Raw genomic sequence first — 23,733 nt, 5'->3', positions numbered from 1 at the left:
AATCTGTGAATCTATGTCTTTCATCAAATTGGGGAAATTTTCAGCTGTTGTTTATCCAAATAATATTTTTGCCCCATTCTTACCTTCCTCTCCTCTGCAACTTCAAGTACACGTACAGTGGACCTTTTGATATTGTTCTGTATGTCTCTTGAGTCTCCGTGAATTTTAATGTCAGTCTTTATCTCTCTGCTTTCAAATTAAATAATTTCTATTCATCTGTGTTCGAGATCACTGATTTTTTTCCTGTCATCTGCATTCTGCCATCTAGCCCATCTAGTGACTTTTTTTGATTTCACACATTGTATTTTTTTAGTTCTAGAATTTCTGTTTGTTTCCTTTTTATAGTTTCTATTGTTTCTGTTGAGGTTTCCTGTCTTTTCACTTATTACAAACATAATCTCCTTTACATCCTTGAGCCTAATGAAATAGATGCTTTAAAATCCTTGTCTACTGAGTCTAACATCTGGGTCACATCAGGGTTGGCCTCTGTTGGTTGCCTTGAGAAAGAGTCACATTTTCTTGTTTCTTTTGGATTGTATCCCAGAGGCTGCGAGTGACATGTTTTAGAAACTCTAGACTCCATTATATTTGTTCCTTTACGTTTCCCCATAAATTTTAGGATTCGCCTGTTGACTCCAAAAAAGCTAGTGGGACTTTGATTGGAATTGCATTGAATCCATAGATCAGTTTGGGATGAACTGGCATCTTTAAACCGTTGAGTCTCCCAGTCCATGGATGTGGTGTATCCCTGCATTTGTTTGGTTCTCAGATAACCTTGCCTCAGTGATGTGATGCAGTTTTTCTGCTCGAAGGTTTGGCATATCTTTCATGAGTTTATTCCTAGGTGGTTGCTGTTTTGTGATGTTTCAGATGGTATTGAGTTCTAAATTTCATTTTCCAGTTGTATGTGGAGACACTCAGATGGCACTGTTGGGAATCTTGGAGCAGAGTCCCAGCCCTGCTGAGTGTTTGCCACGTAATCTCAGGCAGATCCAGACTCCCCTTCTTTGACCTGCAGAGTGGAAGCTAGGCCGAGGTGCCGTATTTGCTGAGTTTTTAACCCTCAACGTTGTCTCCCTCCTTCTCTGGTTTATGTCACTCTCCCTACCTGCTGGGCTTCGGGCCGGTGTTGTCTCCATCCACAGCTCCATGGATCAGGGCATCCGTCCCCCGGCCACTGTGGCCCTCCGGAGGCTGTGACCATGTACTCTGGGCTGTCAGGGGGGACCATTTGCTGCTGGACCAGGACGGCTTGAGGCTGCCCCATGGGAGAAAGCAGCCAGCAGGGGGCCAGGGCTGCCACTGGTCTTTCCCGTTACATGAGCCAAACACTCCCTTCCTAGCTTTGGTCCATGTGGGCCAGGTTTTCTGTCACTTGCCACCAGAGGGTCCTGGCCGTGAGAAGTCAACTCCCTGGGACTGGATTGGCCTGGGGGCTGAGCTCGGTCATGAATGTCCTCCACCATCCTTGGCAAACAGGAGCTGCGATGGGGGCAAGTGAGGGGGACCGAGGGTCCCCTTTGACTTATCAGAGCAGAGGGGATGCCATCTCACAAGCCATCAGAAGGAGAGCATTCAGGTTCCTGATCCTAATCCCGTCTCCCCCCATTCTGCCTGCATCCGGTCACCATGGGCGCTGACTTTACGTCGCTCCTCCCAGGCTGCCGTATCTCTGGGGCGGGGACAGTTCCGACCATCTGGGCACTCTTGTGGGGATTCAGGTGCTACCGTGTATAAAGCACAACAGCTGGGCACGTGGTTTACACTCAAGACGACCTAATTCATTGTCATCAGTACCGCCTCGCTCAGGGCACGCGTGTCCTGTGGCTGCCACAACAAGTGACCCCAAAATGAGTGGCTTCAAGCCCCACGCGTTTCTTACCTTACTGTTCTGGAGGTCAGAAATCTCACTGGGCTAAAATCAAGGTGTCGGCAGGACGACACGCCCTCGAGGCTCCAGGAGTGAGTCTGTCTCCTGCCTCTTCCAGCTTCTGGAAGAACCTGCGTTTCTTAGCTCGTGGCCCCTTCCCCCACCTTCCAAACCAGCCCTGTAGAGTCTTCAGACCTCTCACGGACTCAGACCGTCCTGTCTCCCTCTTACCTGGACCCTCGTGGTGACGCTGGGCACGCTTGCCCCCCATAATCCAGGGTCATCTCCCATCTCAGGGTCGCTGACTTGTCCACCCCTGCACAGGGACTCTGCCGCGCAGGGTAACATTCACGGGCTCTGGGTCAGCGCGTGGACGTCTTTGGGATTCGTTATTCCGTTCTCCACAGGGCCTTTCCCCAGGGGCCCCAGGGGAAGAGGGTTAGGGCTAGGGGCGGGGGCTGGGGCAGGGACTCATCCTATTTCCAAGTTTACCGGAGCTGCTCCAGTAAGAGAATCACAGAGGGCTGGGGATGGGGGAGGTCAGCTCTCCACCCCCTGGCCCTAGTCCCCCCGTGTCTACACTGCCTTGAGGACGGATGTTGCCACCTGGAGTCCATTCAGAGGCTGTGGCCGGGACGGTGAGGCGTCCACGCAGGAGCCAGAGCCATGCTCCGGAAGACCTAGGAGTGTCCAGCCAGAGGCTATGAGGTGTTTGACCCTGGCCTTCTCATTCACTTATTTATTTTGAAACCATTTTAATTGCAAAACTAGCACAGAGTTCGGATACCTCCGCCGGGCTCTCCTGGTACCTTGCGACGTAGAGCGGGACAATTCATGTGGATTCACGGCAGTCCATCCCCCTCCAGCCTCAGCGGAACCTCACCAGCTGACCCGTGACCTCCTTCCTCTGGTTGAGGGTCCAGCCAGGGTCCCACACGGCATCGGTTGGTCGTGGCGCCTTAGTCTCTTCCCATCCGGGATCGTTCCTCAGTCGCCCGTGACCTTGACACTTTTGGAAAGGGAGTACTGGCCAGTTATTTTGAAAACGTACCTCAGTTTGCATTTGTGTGACGTTTTTCACCATGACACAGTGGTTGTGTATTTTGGCGGGAATCCCGCAGAAGGGATGCCGTGTCCTGCTCGGCGCGTGAGCCTGGGGTCACCTGTGCCTCTGGGTCCCACTCCCGGCCGTGGTAACGTCCATCAGTTGGTTAAGTGGTGCCGCGTGGCTGCGCTGTAAGCTACTCCTTTTCTCCTTGTAATTACGGAGCGTCTTATGTGACTATGTCAACATCCTCTTTCCCGTGGAGCTCTGGCGTGCTGATTTTAGCATCCGTCGATGGTCCTTGTCGTGGCGGCTCGTCCTGCCACGTTTGAGGCATGAACAGTCCCCTGCACCGACTACCCGGGCTGTGCTGGGCGAGGTCTGCCCTCCCGCACGCAGGGACTGAAGCAATGCTCTGAACCATTATGGACTCACAGATATTGTTTTATTCTATTGGTTATTACTGTCATTCTTACTGTAATTCCTGGTTATTACTCCGTGACTGTCATTATTAATTTTGTTGCTGAAGTTGTCCCAGGCTTGCCTGGCCTTTTTGCACTCAAATAGGAACCATCACTGGGGTTTTGTGCTCAGAGTCAAAGCAAACTCTCCTTTGCTTGGGCCCCTGCAGACCACACGGGACCGTCTCTGCCTGGGGCTCGTAGACCTCAGAGGGGCTGTGACAATTCAGAAGGACACACCGAGCGGCCGACACCCCATGACAGTGTTCAACTCTCGAGGGAGGTTTGTGGGGGACGGGGGGAGGAATGGAGGTCCTTGCGGGTCCCCCAAACTGCGGGAGCTGCTGTCATTCTTTCGGAATGAAAATGTGTCTTACCTGCGACCTCAGCCCACCTAAACTGGCCCTCACGTGTCCACGTTTGGTTTGGGAGTTTCACAAAGCGGACTTCTGTGTCCCAGGGGTGGCCAATGGGGCAGAGGGTGGGCGCCTTCTCCAGTCACCCTTGCCGAGGTCTCCGTGGTCCCCAGCGGCACAACCACAGTCCCAACTACGAGGCTGCTTGTTTCCCACTGGAGCACCAGCTAAAGGAACATTGTAACGGGGGTCTCCGGGCGTCGGCCAGGGCCTGGCGGGGTTTGGGGGGCCTGCGCGGGAAGCCGAAGCCAGGGGTTCTCAGAGCCAGTGGAACCATCCCGCCGGAGCACCGTGGTTGCCAAGGCCCGGAGGGCACTGCTGGCCCTGGGGCCGGGCTCTCCCACGTTCAGCCCCGCACCGGCCAGCCCGCGCGAGGAAGTGTCGTAGGACCCCTGCCTTTGGAGCGTCCTGCGGCGCCTCCTCGTCTGACTCCTGTTCTCCTTCCGCCACGACATGCACGATCTCAAGGCGCCGCCTTTTCCAGGAACACAACCGCTAACTGCATCCGAGGAGGTGCTAATGCTGCTTTCTGGCGGCTAACCAGGAGTCCCTGTCCCCCGGGACACCTCGTGGGCAGCGCTGCTCTGGGCACTAAGCCCCCCTCCTCCTGCAGGTGCAGCTGCCCCGTCACAGTGCTTCTAGCAACGGGAGCAAACGGCTGGGTCTCCCTCCCGGGTCCTGCCTTTGAAACTGCTTCACCAGGAGAGCTGGAGCCCAAGGTGCCGGAACTAGTGACGGGCTGGGATTTGAAAGCAGTCTGAGTGGCGCGGAAGCCTGGGCTTCACCCTCCCCCAGGAGGCCCACGAGGAGCGGCCTCCGCCCTCTTCCCTCGCGCTTAGGGCACCGGAACACTTGCCACGGCAAGGAACCCAGGGAGGCCCTGAGGCTCTCAGAGGGAAGCACACGTCCCAGGCGCTGTGATAAGCTGAAGCACGCACTTAGAGGGCAAAGCAAAGCCACCGTGGCCGCAGAGCGGAGGCTGCCCGTGCGAGGGCTCCCTGTGCCGGCGTCCCCCCGAGTGTGTGCCGACTGCCTAGCACGGCCAGGCACCACCATCCCCCAGGGGCGCCTTCTCGAGCCAGACCTGCCTTCCGTCACCAGCCGGTCACTGGCTCCGGCCCCTGGGGTCCAGGGCCCCGTCTGGAATGCTGAGCACTCCGGTGAAGAGACCAACCTTCCGAGAGATGGAAAAAACAGAAGCAGTGCCCCCGTCAGAGCAGCTCCCACGCTGGGGACTCGGGGGACGCGGCCGGCACAGAGCCCCTGGGCGGCGGCGCGGAAGCCCCCGGTGCCGCACGGGAAAGCACGCCACCCAGCTGGTCCCGGATGCGCGTCCTCCGTCCAAGTGACGAGAGAGGAAGCGTGATATTATCTTAGGACTGGCCTCCGCAGAATAGCCGACAGGGCAGAGAGAACAATCCAGCGCTTGTGTCCAACACAGGCAGGCCTGCGCGCGCACCCCGCCTCTGCGCCAGGAAGGGGGTTTGGCGTCGAGGGCCTGGGCCTTCGGACAGATGGCCGGGCCTCTGGGTCGGGCTCCGGAGCCCGCGACGGCCTTGACAGACCGAGGAGAGGGGAGGACGGTGGAGACGAGGACCCTGCGTGCCTGCGAGTCTGTGGAGGGCTCCCCCGGGGATGGACGCAGCCCCGCTCCAGCAGCAGACAGAGCGGAGTCCCCTGCCGGGTCTCAGAGGCCTGAGGGCTCTGCCCTCGCCTTTGAAGGCTTTGTGATGCCGGCAGGCCCTGCTTCTCCCGGGGTGGAGCTCGGTCGTTGGCTGGGAGCAGCCCAGGGAGCGTGTGGCCCGGGGAGCGTGGCCTCTGTGGTGGCTGTGCTCCTCGTTGAACCTGAGGGCCTGGCCCCATCGTTCTCCTCCTCTGAGGGGAGTGGGGAGTGGCCCAGCCTCAGGGAGCTCTCTGGCCAGGGACTCCCCCTCCCCCACCGGGGAATAAGCCCTCCCTGGAGGTGGTCTGTCCTGGAGCAGGGGCCGCTTCTGCTGGGCACCCTCAGACAAGTCACCCCGCCCCCCTGGCCTCAGTGCCACTTCCTCCAGGAGGACCCCGTCCGGCTGACCCCAGGCTGGTAACAAGTGTCCAGGAGCCAACACGGAGCCGGTGACACTGAGCCCCACACAGGCTCTGGCCGCACGTCGGCTGACCTCACGGGTCCCTCCCTGGCCGTTTCACACAGGAGCCCACCTCCCAGGCCATGCCCTGCACCCACCGTCGGGGGACCACGTCCAGTCTGGCGTGCAAATGACGTGCAGATCCAGCCCTTGGGATCAGGCCTGCTTGCTTCTTCCCTGGGCCCCTCCACGCCGTCGGCCTGTAGGCAGGGCCGAGCTGATCCTTGTAGGCGCTCCAAATCAGCCTGGGGTCGGTGCAGCAGGTCCAGGGGGCCGCCCATCCACACCTGGACCCGTGAGGCCTCCTCTCCCCCTTCTCCATGTGGAAAGAACGTGGGAATTGAGGTCGGACAAAGTAGGGTTTACTGTTGGCCCACAGCCCATTGCTGTGTGACCTGGGGTGAATCACTTGGCCTCTCTGGGCCCAGCCCCTCATCTGGCGGCGGGGTGCTCAGTTCACATAGCGCTCCCAGAGCACATGGGCATTCTCGTGACAGTTCCATGGGGTGACACTGTCCCACCACCCCGTCGCTCAGATGACAAAGCAGGCTGTCACAGGGCTGGGGGGGGGTGAGGGCTGTGCAGTCACGGAAGCCACCGCTGGACCATCGACCCGAGCCTCAGGGACTTCAGAACAGTCACAACAAGCTGCCTCCGCCGCGGCCTCAGAAACCACAGCTGTCTGCTCCGTCCGGTCCCGCCCCGGGGACACCCCCGCCCCCGCCACCAACTTGAGCCCCAGCAGGCCAGCAGGCGGTGGCTTTGAGCTCTTGGGCCAAGACCACTGCTTTTAATTGCATTGTTTTCCTGTTTCAAAAATAATACCTGTTTTTTACACAAAGTTTGGAAACTACAGCAAAACCCAAACAGGGAAATTTCAAAATTCCGCTTGACTCTGCAGCCCAGGGAATGCCCGCTGCTGACTCAGCAGGCTCCCGTGCCCCGAGCACACAGGTCTCGTTGCTTTTTCATAAAATTAGCACCGATGTCTCTTGTAAGCGGCGTTTCACGCTGACACAGAAGGAACAGTTTCCTGGGCGGCGGACGCGGGATTCCAGTGCTTTCTGGTGTCAGGCTCTCTCGCGGCTTTTATGTAGATCACGTCCACCTTAGACATCACGAGGTGGGGGGAGGACACACCTCACCTGGTCTGACGGCTTCCAGGATGAACTCACGAAAGGCAGGAAGGCTCTGGGAAGCAGCCCTGCGAGCTATCCTTGTCGCGTGCCCTGGCCAGACTCGCAGAGTCTATGTGTTTTAAATCTTTGACAATTTGCTGAAGAAAAACAGCACAGTGTCACATTGCTGACGTGTCCACGCTTCACAGAAGCAGCGTGTCCTGTGCATCGGCCGTGGTATTTCTTCCTCAAGCCGCCTGTTTGTGTCACCGCGTGTTTCTTGGTTCCCCGGGTGGTACCTGCGTTTTCCAGGGCGGCCATAAGAAATCACCACAGACCGGGTGGGTTAAAGCAACAGACATGTATCCTCTCACAGTTCTGGGGCCAGATACCCCAGATCCAGGTGTCGTGCGGCCGTGCTCACTCCAGAGGCTCTGGGGGGTCCCTCCTGCCTCCTCCAGCTCCAGGGGGCTCCATGATCACATGGCCCTTTTTCCTGAGTCTGTCCAAATCCCCCTCTTTTCATAAAGACCCCAGCTATTGGAATCACCACCCTAGTCCAGCATGATCTCATCTTAAGTTGATGACATCTGCAAAGACCCTGTTCCCAAATAAGGCCCACTCACAGGCAATGGCAGTGAGAACTTGAGCATATCTTTTAGGGGGACATAGCTCACTCCGCTGCACTTTGCTTTTCTCTTGGTGAATGAAAGAGACGTCTCCCTGCAGAGATCTCTTATGAGCTGCTCCGAGCGGGGCTCTGTCGGGTTCGAGAAGGATTCAGAGAGGGGACCTGAGACCCCAGCTCTCAGGTGACCGCAGGCTGAGCACCTCGGGACCCACCCCTCCCGGGTCTCCACCCCCTCCAGGGATGACATCTGTCTCCTGGGCTGTGTCCCGGGCAGAGGGCGGGTGTCCCCACGTGTGTGCAGAGCCCAGCCCTCCCCTGCTGTAACCCGTGTGTCCAGCCCTCCTCCAGAGATGGGGATGGTCACCCCGAGGAGGGAACTAGGTCCAGGGGGTTCAGAACGTGCCCCAGGCCACCTAAGCTAGATGGTCAGCTGTACAGCACACTGTCACCACCGCCTGAAGCCCTCCTGTACCGCTCACTCCTTTGTCCCTGGAGACAGGGTGGCTCGTGGGGGGCACAGCTAAGATGCCTCAGAGCCAGGACTGGAGCAGCTGCAGCAAAGGCCCTTCCCATCATGTCCCTCCAAACCCCACAACCTTCAACCCACATCCGCTCTGTGAGCCAGTCCTCAGACACTCAGACAGCCCTGAGGCCCATCTCCGCGGCCGCCAGGGCACAGTTCAGCCCAGCAAGATGCTGAGTGCTCACCTGCTCATCCCGGTGCCCCCGGCTTCCAGCTCCCAGGTCCTGCGGCCCCTCCACCACGCGTGTCTGCATATGTTCAAACACTTAGTCTCCTGCTTAAAACAAAACAAAACAAAACCATTGCCCGGGGCGGAGCCAGCCCAGCATAATGTCCCCTGTGTCCTGCCCCGGGCTGCCCTGGGACAGAGGGACACTCTGCATGTTCTCGGGCCCCGGACCCTCTGCTCAGCCCCTGCCCACCTACCCCTTCAGCAGGCAGCTCACAGGAGGCCCTGGCCACAGGAAGACAGGATGGGGACGAGACAGGCTTCCCTAGGGGACAGCCACACGGCAGCCGTAGCCCCTCAGCTCCAGTACAGCAAGGACAGTGCCGGCGGGGGCCTCAGACCCCCCCCCCCCACCTGTAGGCTGTTTTAGAAGCATCTGCTCTGGAGCGAGCTAAGGGCTGGTGGTGTCCATTTGATGACATCACTCGTCCCTTTCCGTGTTTTCTAACTAAAGCATGTCTTCGCTTTGTGTACAACAACAATTAATAATAATGATTATAATGAAGAGGGAGGGGGAGAGGAAGAGGGAGTGGAAGGGGGAGAAGGAGATTCGTTTTCGAAGCTCTTGCTGTGAGCTGGGCACTGAGCATCATGACATCCTGCATCCCTGGCACAGCCCTGGGAGGAGGTCTGGGGTCGCAGGTGCTCACTTATCCTGAAATGCGTGCAGCCACACACCTGGGAGATCCGCCCCGTGCTCACACGGGACCCGACAGTGCACGGAGGGTCTGGTGCATGTCCAGCAGTTCAGTCCTCACGATCATCTCGAGAGGCCGGGCAGGACCGACCATCCCCGCAGGGAGCAGGAGGGGACCTGAGCTCCAAGCGGAGAGCTGCCTCGCTCAAGGTCTCCAGCCACGCTTCCTGGAAGCAGCGCCCCGGTCCAGTCCCCTAGGTCTATGCTGGAAAGTCACGTCTCTCCAGCGACTGGCATTCACAGGTGCACTGGAGTGGGCGTGGCCTTGGGGGGGCGGTGCTCCTGTCCCCGCCCTCCCCGGGGTGCGTAACTACGGATGAACCGAGCCAGCCGCCCAGGAGCCACGCTGGGGCTTGACTTCTCGGTGAAGTCAGTGCCTCAGCTGTGCTGGATTTGTGGGTCTTGGAGGCACTGGTGTCTGCATGCTGGGATGTCGGGGGTCTGCTGGGTGTGCGTGCGCACACACACACACACACACACACACACACACGCTCTCTCTCTCACAGAAGTAACCCTGTGTGTATGTATCTCTGCATGTTAAATGCCAGCTTGTTGCTGGATGTCCAGGTAAAGGCACCACCGAGACAGGCTTTGTTGAAACGATGGCAGAAAAGATCAATATCTGAAGGAGGAAGAGGGATCCTTGCAAAACCACTTGCTGTAAAACAGAAACCACATCAGAAAACCTTAAACCCAGAAGGACCCTTTAGGAATCAGCCCGTTCAACCTCACTGTTTCACAGATGGAGAAACCAGAGGCCAGGAGGCGAGGTGATGTAGCTGACATCATTCAGGACACGGGTCTGTTCCTGCCTTTGAGAGCTCTCCTCTCGCCCACAGTCCCGTACCCGCCACCCACCCAGAGATCATCACATCTGTGAAGTTCTGTGTCACAGCAGGAGAGGCAGGAAACAGGAGCATTCCTTGAGGGAGAGAATTTGGAGGTCGTGAAAACATCATCCCGCCACCACCGTTATCTTTATCATCATCACCATCATCCTACCACCACCAGCATCACCACCATCACCACCATCATCATTACCAGTATCCCCACCACCAGCAGCATCACCACCGTCACCACCATCATCATTACCAGTATCCCCACCACCACCAGCATCACCACCATCACCACCATCATCAATACCAGTATCCCACCACCACCAGCATCACCACCGTCACCACCATCATCATTACCAGTATCCCCACCACCACCAGCATCACCACCATCATCATTACCAGTATCCCCACCGCCACCAGCATCACCACCGTCACCACCATCATCCCACCACCACCAGCATCACCAACGTCACCACCATCATCATTACCAGTATCCCCACCACCACCAGCATCACCACCATCATCATTACCAGTATCCCCACCACCACCAGCATCACCACCGTCACCATCATCCCACCACCACCAGCATCACCACCGTCACCACCATCATTACCAGTATCCCCACCACCACCAGCATCACCACCGTCACCGCCATCATTACCAGTATCCCCACCACCACCAGCATCACCAACGTCACCACCATCATCATTACCAGTATCCCCACCACCACCAGCATCACCACCGTCACCGCCATCATCATTACCAGTGTCCCCACCACCACCAGCATCACCAACGTCACCACCATCATCATTACCAGTATCCCCACCACCACCAGCATCACCACCATCACCACCATGATCATTACCAGTATCCCCACCACCACCAGCATCACCATCACATCACAACGATGGTAGCAGTCCACTGGCTCTGTGTCAGGCTCTCTCTTAAGCGCTTTACAACATCATTTCCTTGAATCATCCTGACAACCAGTGTGTGTTATCCCCATTTTCGAAGGAGAAACCTGGGGCTCAGAAAATAGCAAGTGTCTGAAATCCCACGGCTGGTGAGCGGCAGGGCTGCCCATGGTCACAGTTTGCCTGGTGCACAGGTCGTGGAGGTGCCTCACGGTGGCGCTGGGCATGTGTAAGGAGGTTTGGGGGCAGTAAAATGAAGCACAGACGCCTGGAGGGTGAGCAGAGCAGGACAGGGCCTGCCAGCCTTGCAGCCCCGCCTGGGGGTTGGAGAGGCCGTGCAGGGGGCTCCTCTGGGCTCAGTGCAGAGCATGAAGCCCCGGGAGAGCTGTTCCGTCTCTGACCGGGCCCCAGCTGTCTCTCCCTCTCTGGGCCTCTGTTTCTTCACCTGTAAAATGAAGAGGCTGGACCAGACCATCCCCCAGTGTCTTTCTGGCACTGCCATCATCGGATGCTCTGTGCAATTGCCCATGTCGCGTGGCCACACTGTGTTAAGCACAGATGGCTCCCTGGAGAGGGTGGGGTGCATCCTGAACGGGTTTAAAAGAGGGAAGGGGCTTCAAGTGACAGAGAAGAGAGCATCCCAGGCTGAGGGGCGACCGTGTGCCAAAGAACGAAAGGACAGAATCAGAGCATTGTGGACGTATGGAGCTGAGGAGTGAGGTGTACGAACATGAGTAAGGCCCCGAGGCGGGACTGGTGCACAGCGTGGTGCGCGCGTGCCACAATTTAAGGGTCTACAAGCAGGCTTCATAGAGGAGGGGACTTCTTGTGTGCGTCTCGAAGGATCAATGAGAGTTCGCTGGGCTGGCAAAGTTGGCAGGAGGTGAGGAAATGCAGAGTGAGGTGGGGGAGGCGGAGGGGTATTTAGGGTGACGTGTGGCAGCTCAGTGTGGCCTGAGTTGGGGTGGGAGAGGCAGAGAGGAGGGAAGGCACTGAGACCGGGAGGCACTTGGCCCTGGCGGCCAAAGGCCCTGAGTCTACAGCTGACAGTACGTGTCGTCCTAGGGAGCCATGAGCGGCCTCTGAGCAGGGGCGTGACACGACAGGGTCCATGTTTTAGAAAGACAGCCCCCCCAACGATGTCCTGGATGTTTTTGCAATGAGTTGTTCCGTGACTGACACTAACCCACCCTTGCAGCCCTGAGCAGCTCGGCTCTCGGTAGCAAACACCATGCGGGGTTGTGCCGGGCCTGGGGTGCCGCCGAGTTGGAGCGGCTGCGCTCGAGCCCTGGGAGCTGTGCGGGCTCACCATGTGCAGGGTGAGCGGGCACGGTGCCCCGTGTGTTCCAGGGCCCGCACGACACGTGAACGTCCTGTTTATCCGAGTCAGCGCCTGGCAGTGGCCGCCCCGGCGGGCCGGAATCACTGCATTCCCACCAACCTCGCGTGCGCAGGGCACCAGGACCACGCAGGCAGCGGTCAGGTGATCTGCTCGCCCAAGTCAGGTCTTCGAGGGCCTTGGCCAGGTGACAGCCTCGGCCCAGGTGTGAGCAGGTGTCCAATACCCACGCCCCTCCGTGGAAAGGCTGCCTGGGAGGCTGAGAAGGACTTGGGGGAGGGGCTGAGAAGGACTAGGGGGAGGGGCTGATTGGTGACATCACCCTGGGCGCCGGGCTGGCTCTGCTCCCGCCCCTTCCATCCGATGCAGTCGGAAGGGATGGGGCCCAAAGGGGAGGCAGTGGCTTCATCTGGTGAAGGACAAGGGTTTGGTAGGTGCGTGACTGGTTTTTTGCTGATTCTACAAGATACAGTGGGAAGAGGAACCCGGGCCGCTGACTAGGATGCGCTGCTCGGATCTTCCTAACGCCTGTCGGGCCGGCCACGTGCACACCTCTGGCCAGCAGGTCCCATGGTTCTTCCTGCGATGGCGGACGCGCTGTCCCGCCGTCCGGCCCAGCTCCTCGGCCGCACGTGGCCGCCGAGCACTGGGAGTGGGGCGAGCACAGCGGGAAAGTGAATTCGTACGTTTACTTCATTTGAGCACAGACCACCGCCTGTGGCCCCGATGCAGACAGCACAGCTCGGGGGCGGGGGGGCCAGGTTCTCCCCGCGATGACAGAGGCCAGAGCGAGGCTGCGCTGCCACGGTTTGCTTTTCTCTGGGAGGCTCCGTAGCCCCTCAGGCCCTCCTGAGGAAGGGGGTGCCCTGGGGATGGAGCCCCAGATAAGCCTCTGCTCTCTGCGCAGGCTGGCACCTCGGGGGCAGGGGCGGGAAGCAGGACCAGCTGGAGGCCAGCGGGCAGGACGTGGCAGAGAGCTGTGGGCAAGGACTAGTGGTCATGCTGGGGTCCGAGGCTCGGAACCGGGGGGCACCTGGGGGTGTGCGGATCCTGTGGACACGAGGCCTCTTTGGAGTCAGGCCGCAGCCGCAGGACCGTGCTTCCTGCCACCCCGTGTGCAGCCTGGGCGTCAGGGTGGGGCCGTGGTGCCAAGGGTCCACTGGAGAAGGCCCCTCCACCGCCCGCCCTGTGCTCGGGCCCACGTGTTGCCCACAAAGCCCACTGCTCAAGCCACTCTGCTCGACAGGCAGCCAGGGAGGGTCCAGCCCTTCATGGAAGTGTGTCCCAGGCGGACCCTGGTGACCGAGGCCTGGACAAGCAGAGAGGGCCGGGCGACGCGGGCTCTGAACTGACCTTCCCCGGCCATTGTGAAAAATGTCTGCAGGGCCGGGGCCCTGGGCTCCGCACGTCCCCACACTCACGTGCTGGGCGCCCGCTGCCGACGGAGGGGCGGGAGGTGGGGCTCCGGCTGGGAGACTCGGGGCAGGTCCCGGGAAGAAGGGGGTGGGGGGTCGCTGTCGGGCTGTCCTGGCCACGAGCTGTTAGTCACGACCACTGTGGGAACTGGGGGAGTGTGATGGGGAAGTAAGTCAGCAGGAGAGTCACTGATGGTGACCATGCGAGGCACTGTCCACTAGTGCTCTCACGCAGCCATGGGGACGGGGCAGGGAAACCAAGGACAGGGCGGAAGGAAGGGGCGGGCCTGCGGTGTGACCCGGACCCCGCAGCGCTGCCGCCCAGCACCTTCATGAGTGAGTCGGACTTACTGGGGCGGGTGGGGAAACTGAGGCTCGGGCCACGTGGCTGGACCCTCACTGGCGTGGGCGCAGTCCCAGAGAGATGGGTGATCGGAGGAAATCCTCGCGGGCTCAGCCGCGAGAGGAGCCGTCGGGGACACATTCACAGGCTGCTGCGCGGCTGTACGCACTTTGCTGGTTCGCTTCTCCGCAGAGACGAGTGTTCCTGGGCATCGGCCCCGCTGCAGGCACGGGGGGTGGGGGATGGGAAGCAGGGGAGCAGGCCCGGCCCCTGGTTCAGGGATCCTGAGTCCCAGAAGAATAGGTGTGAGCGCACACACACTCACACACGTGGACGTGCACACACGTGCACACATACACAGGCACACTCACGTGTACACATACTCTCTTGAATATACATACACTCTCACATAAACGTGTACACACTCGCACACACACTCAAGCATGCACACGCACGTACACACACTGACACACGTATTCGTGCGTATTCGTGGATATATACACACATTCACATATGCACATACACATGCTCCTCACATGCGTGTAAACACACACCTACCCACACTCAGGAACACACACACCTCCCCTAACACATGCCTATACACACGTACACACAATCGCATGTGCATGTGTACACGCACACTCGGACACACGGTCACACACGCACACCAAGCTGAGGTCAGGTCACCCACCCACCTACCCAGCGTGCTCCCTCCTATCCTGGCCTCAGTGTCCACCCCTGAGGAGGCGTCCGTGACAGGCATGGCCCCCGGGGAGGAGAGGCAGCCTCCTGGCAGTGCCCGGCAGGGGCAAGCGGGGACATCAGGGGCGGCCTGTGCCCAGGCCCAGGGCCGCCTGAACATCCGCTGGCGTCCAGAGAGGGACCCTCTCCCTGGGCTGGTCCCAGACCCAGGCCGGCCGGCTCTGCGCCCAGCCCGGCAACTTGCCCCTGCAGGCGGGCCCACGCCAGCCCGCCGTGTCTCTTCAAAGACCCAGGAGGAATGCCTCATCGCTGACCTTCGCCCCCAGGAAGTCAGAGGGAACCATGGTTGGGGCCATCACAGCAGGTGGCGAAAACGGAAGCACGATTTTTCTTTCACGTCATTAAGTGGAAGAGCTGGCTTGTGTCAGGGCCAGACTGGGATGGGTCAGCCGTTTGGAGAGAAAACGATCCCAGGGACCTTGCCACATTTTTTCTAGAAGAATGTTGGACGTTCTGGTGGCCAGGTATGGAAAAAGAAAACCTCTGTACACTGAAGTCATTCATGGCCAGCGGCACGGAGGCGTGTACACAGGCCAGGCGGTGAGGGCGCCGCTGCTCCCAGAGCCGCCCCGGCTAAAAGGGGCAGTTGTGTCCGCGCGCCGTGGCCCGTCACCCCGAGCAACACAAAAACACACATGAATGCGCCCTTTACAGCTGGGGCCTTGCTCGCAGGCTCCAGATAAATGACCGACCTGAGCAAAATGTAAATTTGTAGTTAGCCCTCGGAGACATAATTATAGGAGAAAACCAACGACAGTGGCATTTGGACAGGGGACGGCCGGCTCCTCTCCTGTAGCCGGGCTGGGTGTCAGGGGGGCGCCCAGGACGGGGAAGGGGAGGAGGTTGGGCCCGGACGCCCCGAGGCCGGGGCTGCAGGCCACTGTCCGTCTCCTCCCTGCCCCGGGCCTGCCCTGGGCACTGCCATTCCTTGGGCCGAACGCGGTGATCTCCGCCCCAGGCCCTCGTTCTGTGGCCGCCCCATGAAAGGGCCCATTCATGCCCCAGGCCGCTGGCTTGGGTTACCTCGGCCGGCCGGCTGGTCTCCGCCACCTCTGTTTTCTTTTCATTAGAAGGTTTCCCATATTGAAGGCCTGCGAGAGGCTGAGAATGTCGGGAGCCGCCCGCGGGGCCCAGCACCTTCATGAATGAGTCGGACTTACTGGGGCGGATGGGGAAACTGAGGCTCGGGCCACGTGGCTGGCAGATGGCAGGGTTGGGGTTTGGACCTGGGCCGCCAGCTGCCTGCTGCCCTGCTGGGAGGAGCCTGGGAAAGACGGGAGTCCTGAGCCAGTGGGCAGGGCACGGAGGTCTTTCTGGAGGCGAGGGAGGGCTAGGAGAGCTGTCAGTCCCGGCGAGGGTCTGCCTCAGGAAGTCCTGCACAGCCCAACCCTCTGCCGAGTCCTGGGTCCCTCGGCCTGGGCTGGACCCCCGCCGGGCCCAGGGGCGCGCAGCCCCCACGTGGGAGAGCGCGGGGCTGTGCGTGACATATGGCGGGAGGGTGTGCCTGTGTCTGTGTGTGACACCCTCCTCGGGAAGAGCACCCTCTCCTCTCCCTCTTTTTGCTCACAAGCAGGGCCACTGGGAAGACAGGAAGACAGGCAGAAACAATCGCGATCCAGGCGGGTGTCTGAGTCACGCCACCGTCAGTCTGGAATGTCTCCTTGGAAAGCGGCTGCCTCTGCTCCAGCCCCACCCGCGCGGCCACCGCTCAGGCCTCCCGCCCTCCCCCTCCCTCCTCCCCCCCACCTTCGCTGGGGGACCCACCCCCATCGCAGCAGACCCTGCAAAGGCCCCAGAAGCTCATCAAAGCAGCTTTTACGCATGCCCGTTGGGGACCTGAGCTGCACCCGTGCAGAAAAGCTCGCGCCATGCTTTGTAGATAAAGATTGATTCATTTGCATTTTGTACTTTCCCTAATGTCCTCTAAGGCCTGGATTTTTTTTTTTTCCCTGCTGTCAGGAAGGAGACTTGTAGGTAGGTCCTGCCCCCCGGGTGCCTGAAGGGCCAGAGGGGTCATCAAGGTCCCTCGTGTCCTGGGACCACTTGGTCCTCCTCTCCTGGACACCGCTACTATGTCCGACAGCTCAGAGACCCCCGGCCACTGTCTGGAGGAGCTGGGGCTGCCCCGCCACCCCACGGGTCCTGCTTTGCCCTCCCAGCCTCTCAAATCCTCCCTGGCTGGAGGGCATCACTGTTGCCACCTCCCAGACCAGGAGGCAGAAACTCAGAGAGGTTGCTGACTGGCGCAAGGACACACAGCTGGCCGGGCGCAGCGGGGGACAGAGGCCAGGCCTGCCTGTGCCAGCCTCCCTGCGTTCACGGACTATTTAGCAAATTCTGCCAACATTACGTCCCTAACGTGGGTTCCGTGGAGCCCACAGGGACGGTGCACAGGGCACACCTTCCTCGGCAGGTCGATGTCTGCTGCGTCCGTGCCGAAGAGGCTCTTCGTGGGATGGGGCCGCAGAGCCCCCGAATCCACACTCCCCCGTTAACCAGCAGGACCCCTGAAGAAGTGAGGGGCGCCCAGAAGGCATCTCTGTGAGGCCGGCAGCGGGCTCCCAGGGCTCAGGCGGCCACCTGCCACCATGCCCTCACCCTGGACTCGGCCAGGAGGCCAGCGGCAGGCAGAGGTAGTCAGCGATGGGACAGTCTCTACCATGAACTCCTGCGTCCTTAGGTGGGCCCCCTGCTTCCTCCAGCCTCAGCCTCCCCATCCAGCAAAGGGGGCCAAGGAGCCCAAGATGGCAGGTGACGCTTGCCGGGAAAACTCCAGGAGGGTTGAAACACCCGACCCGGCACGTCACGGCCACAGGCCTGGTCCGGGGTCTGAGGTCTCATCTCCCAGGGACGAGGGTCTCGTCCTTGGGGATCCCACTGGAGAGGACCCACCCTCAGGGCAGGGGTGGGCATCACTTCCGAGGTGGGAGGCTGCCTGGACGGATGGGTGTCCCCATGCCAGGCGCTGTCAGTGCCAAGCTGGAACGGCCACATGACACTGTAACCCCTGGAATCTGCTGGTTTCACTCCTCCCGCCCCTGCTCTGGCTTTGGGGCCGCGGTTTCATTTTGTCATCGGGCAGAAGTTAGGGGATGACTCAGGAGCTGACTGGCTCTCCCAGCACACGCGTGGGGCCCAGGGAGCCTCTGCCCCTTGGGGGTGGCCAGTGGCAGGCAGCAAGGGGACAGACGGGCAGTGGGAGAGCGGGGCTCCGTGTCTGTGACTTTGGGCAAATCGGGTCAGCACCCCTGCGAGGTTGCCTCCTCTTGGGAAACTTCCAGCTCTGTTGCTTCTCGAGGCAGAAGCTGGGCCTCCCACGGAGGAGACCCTGCCGGCCACGCCCCCTCTGCAGAGCCCCACGGGGGTGTCCTGTCGGGCAGCTCTTCCTGGCCAGGGGGCTGCAGCTCCACATCCAGCTGAGGGGGCAGTGAGGAGGGAGAGAAGGCTCTGGGACCCAGAGGCCTAGGTCACCAACCAGCTGGCGGCCGCTGGCCCCGGGGTTTTCACCCTCGGTACCGCCCAATAATCCTTCGTTTGGGGGCCGACCTGAGCTTCGCGGGAGGTTCAGTAACATCTCTGGTGTCTGCCTGATGGATGTCATAGCAGCCCCCCGACTGAGAAGCGCTGGGTTTCACGCCCAAGCAGGTGCGCTTGGAGGATTGGGGCAGGGGCTTGGGGGCTGCCCAGAGTCGCCAGCCTGGAGGGCTGGGCTCCCGGCTGTGTGGGGTGGCGGCCCTGGAGCAGGAGCGGCGCGCCGCGTGGCCTTGGGCGTGTGAGATGGGGAGGGTAGTAGGCTGCCTCCTAGGGTGGTCAAATTCATTCACTCGTGCAGCACCTGTGCATCAGCTCTTAGGACTGTGGTCACAGCGGCAGCACGGAGTGAGGGCCTCTGTCGCTTCTGCACACTCGTGAGAGAGAGCGCGCTTCTCACGCAAGGGGTGCACGGGTGTACCACGCTGGACACACACACACACACACACACACACACACACACACACACGGGTGAGCTCTGAAACTGTGGCCTTTCTTAGAAACAAGAATAGACCCATTAGGAAGGATCCGGAAGGAAATACCTTCTGGGAACTTTGTCTGAGCCAGGGGACCCCCGGCATTAGAAACTTTAGGAAACCAACTGATTGAAATACCGATTAACTAGAGGGGGTTTCTTAGCCCCTTCCTGTGCCGCCTTCCATGGAGAGGGCGATCCCAGGACCCTGAGGCCCAGAGTGATGCCTCGGAAACGTGAGCCGGGGCTCGGAGCCCCTGAGCGCCGGCGGGGCCAGGAGGCGGGGCCGCTGAGCCCCCCCTGAGCGCCGGCAGGGCCGGGAGGCGGGGCCGCTGAGCCCCCAGCCCCTTGTCGATTCAAGCTTTCAGGACAACTGGCAGGAATTTCTGGAACCTCCTCAGATGCTGAAACGAGCAGCCGTAGGAAAATCAGCTTTGATTCGCGGTGTGTTTCAGCTGATTATGAATTGTACGTGCGGAGCTCAGCGCTCGACCCCTGACGCAGAGCCATAGGCCGCAGGCGGACCCGGCAGCCCATTCACTGTTTCCACACCCGTGTGCAGGATTCTGGGCCAGAGGCCCTGTGTTACCTATACCTTGCTTTACATAATAAAGGTGTTCCTAAGAGGGTGTGAAACTTGAACTTTGTAGTCCGAGCGCTGGCAGCACCCTCAGGGGGAACGTGGTTCAAACGACTAGTTCTGAAAGGATGCCTTTCTGCAAAGTGAAGCGTTCCCCTCAATTTCACTTCTCAGAAGGGCCCTAAGCCCGTGCCTTGGTTTGTCTGAAGTGGGGAGGGGCAGCATCTGTTGGTGGACGCCCCCCATGAGGGCTGCCCCCGACCTTGAAGGACCCACATGTCCACACCAGGGACCGGCCTCTCGCTCCTGCTTGCCCCGGGATAGCCTGTGTCACACACACTGGGCTGTGTGGCTTTGGGCAGATCCCTTGCCTTCTCTGGCCTCGTTTGTGATGAACCACTGAGCGGCTGACCTGTTAGGGTCCCTCCGGCTCTAGGGACCTGCATGGTTCCAGCTCCCCACCATCTGTGTTCCAGCCTGGCACAGGCCAGAGGCTGGACTGGGGGGGCCCAGAGCAAAGGCACTATGATTTTAGGGACCATCAACTCCCACCTTCAAGGCATGGGGAGACCTCCAGCTGAAGTTCCCCAAGCAGGTGCGAAGCGACAGTGGTGTGTGCGCCCCCCCCCCCCCCCGCCCCCGGCTCATCCTCCCCGCCAGAGGCACAGGGGGAAATGTTTACCCGGCCCGTACCAGGTGAGGGCTGGAGAGAGGGCCGGGCGGGGATGGAGATAGGGGAGCGATGGGAAAGCACATGGGTGCGCTCACGCCACCAGTTTGGGAAGTCGTGCTACACCCAGCCTTTGCCTCTGAGCACAGCAGGCCCTGCCAGTTTTGGGGTGCGCTGGCAGCGGGCCTGGGCAGCGTTTGCTGGCTTACGTACCTTTCCCATCAGGACCCCCATCACTAGGGTGGATCCCCCTGAAACAAACACCTAGGAAGAGCGGTGCTTAAAAATAGCGGGGGGGGGGCGGGGGGGAAGCAAAGTTTGTAACTGAAGCCGCCGCCGGTGCCTGGGGGCAGACCCCGCGGCCCGCCGGAGCACCCAGCCGGCTGCTGGGAGCTTGTTTGGAGAGGACTTGGCCCGCGCGGCCCGACCTGGGAAGCGGGTGGAGGTTGCTTTCCTCCTTTCCCCACCCCGCCCCGGAGGGGCAGAGCGCTGCGCGGCCCGGGCGGGCCTGCGGTCAGGGATGAGGACTGCGCCTCCGCGCCGCAGAGCGCTGCGCGCGGGCCGGGCGCCGGCAGCCGCCGCTGCCGTTCTGGGAGCTCGTTCGCATCCGCCAGCGCGGCGAGCGGCGCGGGGCCCTCGGAGCGGGAGGTGAGTGTGGACGCGCCGCGCCGCGCCCCGCGCCGCCCGCGGCTCCCGGGCAGCGGCACTAGCTCGGGCGGCTGTGGAGGGACTCGGGGCTCGGTCCCCGGGGTCACCTGGCTGCCCGCTCCCCGCCGCGTCCCCGCACCCTCGGTGGCGCGCCCCGGCGGGGCCGGACGGACCCTCCCGGCCCTCGCTGCTCCTCGGCTCGGCTGCCCCGACCTCGCTCCCCGCCCGGGACGTGCAGCGCCGCAGACGCCAGGGCGCGCCGGGGGCTCGGCGGGGGCCGCGGCCGTGCCGCCTGGCCTCAGCCCTGCCCGGCGCCCTTGACAGAGCTTGGGCCAGCTCCGCGGGACACTTTGCAAAGTGCAGCCCAAGTGGCCGCCGAGCGGTGGGTTCCGGGGAGCTGGGAGCCGCCGGGCCGGACTGCGGGGAGCGGGGGCCGGGCGGGGGGCGCGAGCGGCCGTGGGCCGGCCATTCATTTCGGATCGCAGCAGTTGGTCCCCGAGCCGGGCCGCTGCCTCCTCTGGGTCGCCCCTGGGCGTGCTGGCCCCGTGGCACTCGGACACTGCGGCGGAGGCAGCGCGCGGAGCAGGGTGGGGTCTTCCGGCCGGGGGGCTCCGCGCCGCTGTGCTCCTGCGGGGGGAGGCCACGCGGCGCCCCAGCCCGGCCCGCGCCCCTGGCTGGCTTGGCGCGCCGAGGGAACCGGGCCAGAGGGACCCGTGGGGACGCGGCGCCGCACGGCGGCGGCCGGAAGGGAAGGCCAGCCGGGCTCGTGGGGACTTCCCGGGGCCACCAGACCCTGCCCCTGCACTGTCCGCCGGGGGGTGGGGGTGAGGGCAGCGGGGTCGGAGGGACAGGCCTCTGGGTGCAGCGGTGGCGGTGGGGGGCTCCTGCGCCGTGGGAGCTGCTCAGGCCTTTAACCCTTTCCGGACTGGCGCTTGAGCAGACACTATTTGCTGTGTAGGGACTGTGCCACGTGTTACCGCGTTGATCCTCATATCATGAGCTAGGTGGTGCCCCATATTCTAGATGAAGAAACTGAGGGCCAGAGAGGTTAGGTAACTGGGCCAGCGCAGCACAGCTAGTGAGCAGCAGTGGCTGATAGTCCCTCTCCATTCCACCAGATAGACTCCACGTCTGCCTCTTGGTTGAGCAAATGTGCACTGAGCCCTCTCAGCGCCCCACAATGTCCCAGGCATCCCCTGACCCAGCAAAGACCACTGCCTTCCTGATAACAGGCAAGGTAACAGGCAAAATGCCGGGGACAGTATCAGACAGGGAGCTGCTGGGGCGGGGGCGGGGGGGGGGGGGGGGGTGGGGCGGAGTTACAGTTTAAGGAAGGACAGCCAGGGCCACCTCTGAGAAAGTGGCCTGGGAGGGCATGCCCTCGTGTACCTTGTGCCCAGCCTGGCAGGTCCAGAACCACGGGGCAGAGCCTGCCAGGAGCCTCCCTGTGAGGAGGAAGAGGGGGAATCCTGTTTGAAGAAAATAGGAAGGCCAGGCCATCTCAAGGGGGACCGTGGCCCCTACAGCGTCTCAGCCTGGGAAGCACAGCGTCTCAGCCTGGTGAAGGATGTGTGGCCCCGCACCCGAACCCCTGTCTGGCTGCCACCCCGGGCAGTGTGGAAGCAGCAAGTCCCAGGATTTCAGGGTCAGAGGGAACTTAGAGGTCATGAACTTCAACCCCCTCATCTGGGCTTCGGTCTCCACCAGACCCTGCCTCTGGGTTACCGACTCTGCTTGAATACCCCCGGCGACGGGGAACTCACTCCTGTCACAGCAGCCAGGTCCCACCCCCGAAATCCGCCGAAGGGTTCCAAGAAAGCTCTGCTGCAAGTAGAGCGGAAAGCCTCCTACCTGTGGTTTCTGTCAACTCCAGTCCTGTCATCCGGGGGCAGCACACTTGGGTTCACTCTCACACACGGTTGCCTCTGCAGAATGTTAATAGAGAGATTACGTCCCCTTTTAGCCGCCTCTTTTCAAGGCCTGCGCCTTTTCCAACTTAACTTCCAGGCCAGGCACCTTCCCGCCTCCCTCCCTGGGAGAAGGTCAGCGGGTCTCCACCTGGCTTCACATTTGTGAGCACCAGGGTGGCCGGGAAACAGAGACCTGCCCTCACCTCCTTTCTTCTGGAACCTTGCAACCATTGATGGTGCCAGAGACACATGTGCTCCTGGACATGGGCTCACACTTCTGCTTCCTCCAGAGCCCTGAGACTTCCGCGCCAAGCCCCACCCCATCCCTGTTGGTTCTGACTGTAAGAATTCAGTTACCCTCTGCTTCCTCGTCCAAAAGGGAGGGGCTGAGAGTGAGGGGGAAGGCAGTGCAGATCCAGAGCGCAGGCTGCAGAAACAGCTGTCCACGGGCTGTGTGGGCAAGTCACCAGGACAGTGGGGGACTTCACAGGGCGTCATGGGACAGGCTGAGGGACAGAGCGCCGGGGCACAGGCGAGCATGTCAAGTGGGCAGATGCTGCGAGGTTACTGCCCTCGGGGTCACGGAGACTCCGAGGGGTCGGTGGGAGGGGTGTGGAAGATGCAAAATACTTGAAAGGGTGCGACGTGCCAGCTGCAAGCCCAGGACAGGGAGGCTGTAGGGAAGCGTCGTGCAGCCGAGGCAGGAGGCAGCCTGGGTCCCGGCGGGCCCCGGGCAGTGTGCAAGCAGCCCACCCCCGCTGGCCTGCCCACCTTGGCTTTGGTTCACTGTAGATACGTGGTGGGGAAGAGAGCTGGGAAGGCGCATGACCAGCCCACTCTCCTGCCCGCTGCAGACAGAGCTGGAGCTGGAGCCCAGCGTTCAAGGCAGCCACGGTCCCGCCCGTCCTCTGCCAGACACCCTCCTGGTCCATGCAGCATCCAGGATGCTAGCTCCTGCTTCCCACCTCGCAGCCTGGACACCTGGCGTCCTGTCCCCCATCTCCACCGTCCCACCTTCCCCTGTTCCGCCCGCAGTCTTTCTGGCACCCCACCTGTCATCACCTGTGGGCCTGCCCATCCCCCGCTAGACTGTCCCCCGTGAACATGATGCCGTGCTCAGAGCTCTGTCCCCGCCAAGCTGTGCAGTGCACTCCGCACCCCCCGGCTGGGGGACTCTCAGGATTTCTATTGCCAACC

General features: G+C 61.1%; 1 protein-coding gene and 1 long non-coding RNA gene across 5 annotated transcripts in view; one reads left to right on the top strand and one right to left on the bottom strand.

Moving 5' to 3' along the window:
- Positions 1 to 2,446: 2,446 nt before the first annotated feature.
- On the bottom strand, positions 2,447 to 22,840 carry LOC141277139 (uncharacterized). Of its 3 annotated transcripts, XR_012327942.1 has the most exons (5): positions 22,740 to 22,840; positions 22,478 to 22,551; positions 9,095 to 9,771; positions 8,373 to 8,461; positions 2,447 to 7,793 (listed from the first exon to the last, which is right to left on the bottom strand). It is a non-coding gene; the product is annotated as an uncharacterized lncRNA (long non-coding RNA). The 3 variants fall into 3 exon arrangements; XR_012327941.1 differs by lacking the exon at positions 9,095 to 9,771 and having other exon boundaries at positions 8,373 to 8,464; XR_012327943.1 differs by lacking the exon at positions 9,095 to 9,771.
- Positions 20,513 to 23,733, top strand: part of ZNF469 (zinc finger protein 469) — a 50,585-nt gene continuing 47,364 nt past the window's right edge. For both annotated transcript variants that reach the window (XM_033844774.2, XM_033844772.2), the window contains exon 1: positions 20,513 to 20,626. The gene's annotated coding sequence lies outside the window, so the exon portion shown is untranslated. The remainder of the gene's footprint in view (positions 20,627 to 23,733) is intronic.

Source organism: Tursiops truncatus, chromosome 19 (genome assembly GCF_011762595.2).
Source record: "Tursiops truncatus isolate mTurTru1 chromosome 19, mTurTru1.mat.Y, whole genome shotgun sequence".
Classification (NCBI taxonomy): Eukaryota; Metazoa; Chordata; class Mammalia; order Artiodactyla; family Delphinidae; genus Tursiops; species Tursiops truncatus.
This window is presented reverse-complemented; position numbering and strand designations above follow the sequence as displayed.